The following is a 7,500-nucleotide window of genomic DNA, read 5'->3' on the forward strand; positions in this document are numbered from 1 at the left end:
GATAAATGACGGGCATAAAGGGGGTGAAGCATTTACTAAGGCAAGATAGCGACACAACACGGAATATTTAATACGGTTTCTGAGTTCACATGACCTCCTTACACACAACACCGGGGGGGGGGGGGTAAAGAAAGAGAAAAACAGATAAAGAAAGAAATACAGGGAAATGGAGAGAGCAACAGAGTTAACAGAGAAACAGACCAAGAAAAAAATACAGGAAATTAATAGAGCAATAGAGGGGTTATGAGAAAAACAGATAAAGAAATAAACACGAGAAATAAATAGAGCAATGGAGGGGTTAAGAGAGAAACAGATAAAGAAATAATTACAAGAAATGGATAGAGCAATAAAAGGGTCGAGAGTGAGACAGATAAAGAAATAAATACAATAAATAAATAGAGCAACAGAAGGGTTAAGAGAGAAACATAAATAAACAAATACAAGAAATAAATAGAGTAATAGAAGGGATTGAGACGAGAGAAAGAGCGAGCGAGAGCCACCAAGGGCCACGTGGGTCCCCCCCCCCCCCGCCGGCCACGCTGCGACAAACCTCGCCCTCGACCCGCCCTCGCCCTCAGTGCCGTGCCGGAGTGCCATTCCCGGGCCTAAGTAGGCGAAGCAGGTGGCACCGCTCCATCACCTTTCACCGTAACGGGATAAAGTTATCGGGCCGTTTCCCCAATATCCGGACGGCCGGTTCTACCCAAGCACCTACTTCATCTACCTCACAAAGGGAAACATTCACACGGGCGCCCCTCGGACACCACAGCCGCACGCCCCTCGGACACCACAACCGCACGCCCCTCGGACACCACAGCCGCACGCCCCTCGGACACCACAACCGCACGCCCCTCGGACACCACAACCGCACGCCCCTCGGACACCACAACCGCACGCCCCTCGGACACCACAACCGCACGCCCCTCGGACACCACAACCGCACGCCCCTCGGACACCACTACCGCACGCCCCTCGGACACCACAGCCGCACGCCCCTCGGACACCACAACCGCACGCCCCTCGGACACCACAACCGCACGCCCCTCGGACACCACAACCGCACGCCCCTCGGACACCACAACCGCACGCCCCTCGGACACCACAACCGCACGCCCCTCGGACACCACAACCGCACGCCCCTCGGACACCACAACCGCACGCCCCTCGGACACCACAACGCCCCTCGGACACCACAACCGCACGCCCCTCGGACACCACAGCCGCACGCCCTCGGACACCACAACCGCACGCCCCTCGGACACCACAGCCGCACGCCCTCGGACACCACAACCGCACGCCCTCGGACACCACAACCGCACGCCCCTCGGACACCACAACCGCACGCCCTCGGACACCACAACCGCACGCCCTCGGACACCACAACCGCACGCCCCTCGGACACCACTCACCGCACGCCCCTCGGACACCACAGCCGCACGCCCCTCGGACACCACAACCGCACGCCCTCGGACACCACAACCGCACGCCCTCGGACACCACAACCGCACGCCCTCGGACACCACTACCGCACGCCCCTCGGACACCACAACCGCACGCCCCTCGGACACCACAACCGCACGCCCCTCGGACACCACAACCGCACGCCCCTCGGACACCACAACCGCACGCCCCTCGGACACCACAACCGCACGCCCCTCGGACACCACAACCGCAGGCACCGAAGACAGCCTATCGGGGCTCTCCATCGCCGAGGCACACGCGCATAAAACAACAAAGCAACAAAAACAAAACTAAACAAACAATAACTAATGACCGGCAAAAAAAATCACACGCGCATAAAACAACAACACAATAAAAAACAAAACAAACAAGCAATAACTAAAGACCGAAATAAAAAAAATCACACGCGCATAAAACAAAACAATAAAAAACAAAACAAAACAAACAAACAACTAATGACCGAAATAAAAAAAATCACACGCGCATAAAACAACAAAACAATAAAAACAAAACAAAACAAAACAAAACAAACAATAACTAATGACCGAAAAAAACGCGCATAAAACAACAAAACAATAAAACAACAAAACAAAACAAACAATAACTAATGACCGACATAAAAAAAAAAGAAAATCGCACAAAAACACTTTTTCCCAAATCAATGCGCCAACATCACAGACATGTTTGGATTTCCAGCAATGCAGCTGTTGCAATGGATTAATTGGTTGCATAATTTGCGCAATTCGCCGCCGTTAATTGGCTTCCATTAGCGAAAATACCTGCCAAGAGGGACAGACAAATACACCAGTCTATCTTTTATTTTTGTACTTTCCCCTCGTCGCTGTTTAGCTTTCATTTCCCCTTTTATTCTTGTACTTCCCCTTGTTGCTGTACTTGCAATATTTTTCATTCTATCTTTTAATTTATCTATTCACATCTACATCTATTTTCATATCTATATTCATATTCATTTTTATCTATTCATTTATTATCTTTCACTCTATCTATCTATTCATATATTCTCTTTCACTCTATCTATCTATTCATTTATTATCTTTCACTCTATCTATCTATTCATTTACTATCTTTCACTCTATCTATCTATTCATTTATCATCTTTCACTCTATGTATCTATTCATTTATCATCTTTCACTCTATCTATCTATTCATTATCATCTTTCACTCTATCTATCTATTAATTTATCATCTTTCACTTTCTCTTTCTATTCATTTATCATCTTTCACTTTCTCTTTCTATTCATTTATCATCTTTCACTTTCTCTTTCTATTAATTTATCATATTTCACTCTATCCATCTATTCCTTTATTCTCTTTCACTCTATCTATCTATTCATTTATTCTCTTTCACCATATCTATCTATTCATTTACCATCTTTCACTCTATCTATCTATTCATTTACCATCTCTCACTCTATCTATCTATTCATATATTATCTTTCACTCTATCTATCTATCAATTTACCATCTTTCACTCTATCTATCTATTCATTTACCATCTCTCACTCTTTCTATCCATTCATCTATTCTCTTTCACTCTATCTATCCATTCATTTATTCTCTTTCACCCATTTATCTATTTATCTCTACACAAAGGCGTTCTGGTCAGACCCTTTAACACGTGTATGGTATATAATCTGCTGCAATGAGAGCGGTTGCAAGAGCGGTGTCCTGTTATGAACGTTTGAGGGGAAAGGGCAGAGGGGAGGAGGGGAGGAGGGAGAGGGGAAGGAGAGGGCAGAGGGTAGAAGGGAGAGGGAAGAGGGGAGGGAGAGGGGAGAGGGGAGGAGGGAGAGGGGAAGAGGGGAGGGAGGAGGAGGGCAGAGGGGGGAAGGTGGAGGGCAGAGGGGAGGAGAGGAGAGGGAGAAGGAGGGGGAAGGGGAGAGGAAAGAGGGGAGAGGGGGAGAGGGGAGGAGGGAGGAGGGAGAGGGGAGGAGGGAGAGGGGAAGAGGGAAGAGGGGCAGAGGGGAGGGCAGAGGGGGAGAAGGTAGAGGGCAGAGGGGAAAGAGGGCTGAGGGGAGGGAAGGGAGAAGGGAGGGAGGAGGGAGTGGGGAAGAGGGAGGAGGGAGAGGGAAAAGGGAAGAGGGGAGAGGAGAGGGGTAGAGGGAAGAGGGGAGAGTGAGAGGGTAGAGGGAAGAGGGGAGAGGAGGGAGAGGGAAGAGGGAGAGAGAGGTAGAAGTGAAAGAGGGTGGAGGGCGAAGGGCAGAGGGGAAAGGGAGCGCGATGCAGCGAGATAAACAAATTAATGGGCAGATTAATGGTCATCCAGTTAAAGTTGAGAGAGACGGAGACACAGAGGGAGAGGGGAGACAGAAGGATGGGGAAAGGGCAAGGGCAAAGGCGAGGGAAATGAAAGGGGAGATGGCTTAGGATTGAGGATAGAAAGGAAAGGTGCGTAGGGGAGAGGACAGAGGAGAGAGAGAGAGAGAGAGAGAAAGAGAGAGAGAAAGAGAGAGAGACAGAGAAAGAGAGAGAGAGAGAAAGAGAGAGAGAGAGAGAGAGAGAGAGAGAAAGAGAGAGAGAGAAAGAGAGAAAGAGAGAAAGAGAGAAAGAGAGAAAGAGAGAAAGAGAGAAAGAGAGAAAGAGAAAGAGAGAAAGAGAGAAAGAGAGAGAGAGAGAGAGAGAGAGAGAGAAAGAGAGAGAGAAAGAGAGGTAGAAAGTGAAAAGAGAAAGAGAGAGAAAGAGAGATAGAAAGTGAAAAGAAAAATCGAGAGAGGACATAACGAACGAACGCGCGAGAAAGAGATAAAAAAGAGAGAGAGAAAACCGAGAAGACCAGGGAAGAGCGAGCAAGAGGAGACAAGAGCGACCGAAGGAGAGGGGAAACGCACACCAGTTGCACGTGTTGCGGCCCCAATCGCCGAGGTTAGCGCCACAATGGGGGCTCGCAAAGGGGTCAATCAGCCGGCCGCGCCACAGCACCGTCCAGGAGAGGGCTGCTTAGGAGGGGAGGGAGGGAGGGAGGGTGGCAAGGGGAAGGGGAGGGACGAGGGGTGGGATAAGAGAGGAGAGGGGGGAGGGGAGGGATTCGAGGGAGGACGGGGGAGGGAAGGTTAAGAGAGACGGGGGGGGGAGGGAAGGGAGGGAAGGGGAGGTTGGGAGGACGAGGAAGGAAGGGAGGGATGGGGAGGTTAGGAAGAGTGACGGGGAAGTGAGGGAAAGAGGGAGAGGGGAGGGGAAGGGAGGTTGGGAGTGACAGGGGGAGGGAGGTTGGGGTAGTGGAAGTCGGGGAAAGACGGGGGGTGAGGCTGGAGAGAGAGATGGGGGACGAAAGGGTTGGAAAGGGAGGTTGGGAGAAACGGCTGAGGGGAAGGGGGAGTAGGGAGAGAGTAGTGGACTGGGAAAATAGAAAGAAGGAAAGGTAGAGAGGAGAGGAGGAGTGGGAGGAGGGAGGAGAGGGAGAGAGAGAGAGAGAGAGGGAGAGAGAGAGAGAGAGAGAGAGAGAGAGAGAGAGAGAGAGAGAGAGAGAGAGAGAGAGAGAGAGAGAGAGAGCGAGAGAGAGAGAGAGAGAGGGAGAGAGAGAGAGATCTATCCCCCAACACGATCATCAACCTACACACACCCCAAATCACAACAGCACATATGACAAAACACCACCACTCCTTGCATCTCACTCCTCCTTCCCTTTCCCTCTACCTCTCCCTCTCCTACCCTCTACCTCCCCTCCTTTCCCCTCTCCCCTACCACCACTCCTTTCCCTTCTCCCCCTACTTTCCCTCCCTCTCCCCTCCCACCCCTCCTTTTCCCTCTCCCACCCCTCCTTTTCCCTCTCTCCCACCCTCCCTCCCTCTCTCCCCTCTCCTCTTTCCCCACCCCTACCCCTCCTCCCTCCCCTCCTCTCCCCTCTCCCTCTCCTACCCTCCCTACCCCGATCCATCCACCTCCCGTCAACTCGTGGATTCGTGAGCTTTGGGGATTAAGGGGAAACTAATATCGACGCATCGGAGTCGAACGGACGAACTAAATTCCCCAAGTCACTGGATTCTGTCAGTCATGGGGGAAAAAAAAGGAAAAATAAGGCAAGTCTGGGAATCTCTCTCTCATGTATATAGCTACCTTCCCACCCCCCCATTCCCTCCACATACATAGACAAGAAGGAAAGCGGAGAAAAATGCTATTATTACTATCATCGCTAATATTATCATCCTTATCTTTAATATCCTGACTATTACTATATCATTAATATCAACATTATTATTAATATCATTATCATCATCATTACCATTACAATTAACATTAATATCATCATCACCATCATTATCATCAATATCATGACTATTACTACTATCATTAATATCATCATCATCATCATTCGTAGCAGTAGTAATTAATCCAATCAAACTATAAAATAAACAAAAACCGAAACAGATCAATAACGAACAGAAATACCCAACTTCCCTGCCCCAGAGAACCGCCGCGAAGCCCCAGCGACGCGCCCGCCGAGCCCGGACGCCCGCGCGTGTGTGGCCCGATCCCGCGACGCCGGGTATGCCAGAGAGGACACGCAAGCATACCCCGGCCGTGATGCCACGTCTGCACATACCCCGGGCAGTAGGCGCGCATACTCGCATACCAGGCTATTCGCGTGCGGGGACCGGTAACTCCTATTCTCGAACGTTCCCTCCTACCCGGGTGGCGGGACGGCCTTCCCCCATCCCCCTCCTACCCCCTGACTATCCCCCTTCTCCCATCCCCCTGACTATCCCCCTTCACCCATCCCCTCCTACCCCCCTTCTCCCATCCCCTCCTACCCCTTGTCTGACCCATCCATCCCTTCTCCCATCCTCACCACCCTCTTCTCATCCCCTCCTAATTCCTGACTATCCCTTCCCTCTACCCTCCCATCCCCTCCTACCCCCTTGTCTCCCATCTCCCTTCTTCCCTCCCATCCTCACTACCTCCCTCTTCCCCATCCCCTGACTATCCCCTTTCCCCCTTATCCCCCTCCTACCCCTGCACTATCCCCCTTCCCAGCCACATCCTCCTCCTACTCCCCTGACTACCCCCTTCTCCCGTCCCTCCTACCCCCTGACTATCCCCCTCCTGTCCCCATCCCCCTCCTACTCCCTGAAATCACACTCTCCTCTCCCCGGACATCTGTCTCGAACTTGTACTCTGCTGACTATCACCCACTTCCCCCATCCCCTCCTACCCCTGTCACCTACCCCCCTTCTCCCATCCCTCCTACCCCTGACTATCCCCTTCTCCCATCACCCCCTCCTACCCCTTCTCCCTATCCCCCTCCTACCCCTGACTATCCTCCCACTACCACCCCTGGACTATCCCCCTTCTCCCATCCCCGTCTTCCTACCCCTTCTATCATCCCTTCCCCCATCCCTCCTGACTATCCCCTTCCCACCATCCCCCTCCTACCCCCCTTCTCCCATCCCCTCTCTATCCCCTTCTCCCATCCCCCCTCCTACCCCCCTTTCTCTCCACATCCCCTCTTACCCCCTGACTATCCCCACCCTACCCTCCCGGCGCCCCCGCCTCCCACGCCCACGTGGAAATCACCTCTCCCTCCTCTCGCGCACGGGACAGCTGTCTCGAGGACTTAATTACAAGATATCGGCTGTTCTCTCCCCCCCCACCCCCCGTCCCCTCCACCTCGTCCCCCTGTCACCTGCCCCCTCGCCCCCTCCTCTCCCACCACCCCCTCCTCTCCCACCACCCCTCCTCTCCTCCTCCTCACCACCCCCTCCTCTCCCACCACCCCTCTCTCTCCTACCACTGCCCATTCTCCTTCTCCCACCACCCCCTCCCCTCCGTTAATTGTAGCTCTCCCTTCTTCTCCCCGGCGAGTCCCGAAGGACCTAATTACCGCTGGGCTAATGCATAATTTAGGACGTAATTCTTAGCTCCCGCACCTACGGCCGTTAACTCGAGACGCCGCCCGCCGCCCACCGCCCGCCGCCCCCGCGCCCTCACGCCCTGGCCACCTCCGCTCCGCCGGCAGGTTTGGTCCATGGCACTTGTCTGCTTGCCTGCCTGTCTGTCCGTCTGTCTCTGTCTATCTGTCT

The sequence above is a fragment of the Penaeus vannamei genome, chromosome 39, assembly GCF_042767895.1.
Source record: "Penaeus vannamei isolate JL-2024 chromosome 39, ASM4276789v1, whole genome shotgun sequence".
Classification (NCBI taxonomy): Eukaryota; Metazoa; Arthropoda; class Malacostraca; order Decapoda; family Penaeidae; genus Penaeus; species Penaeus vannamei.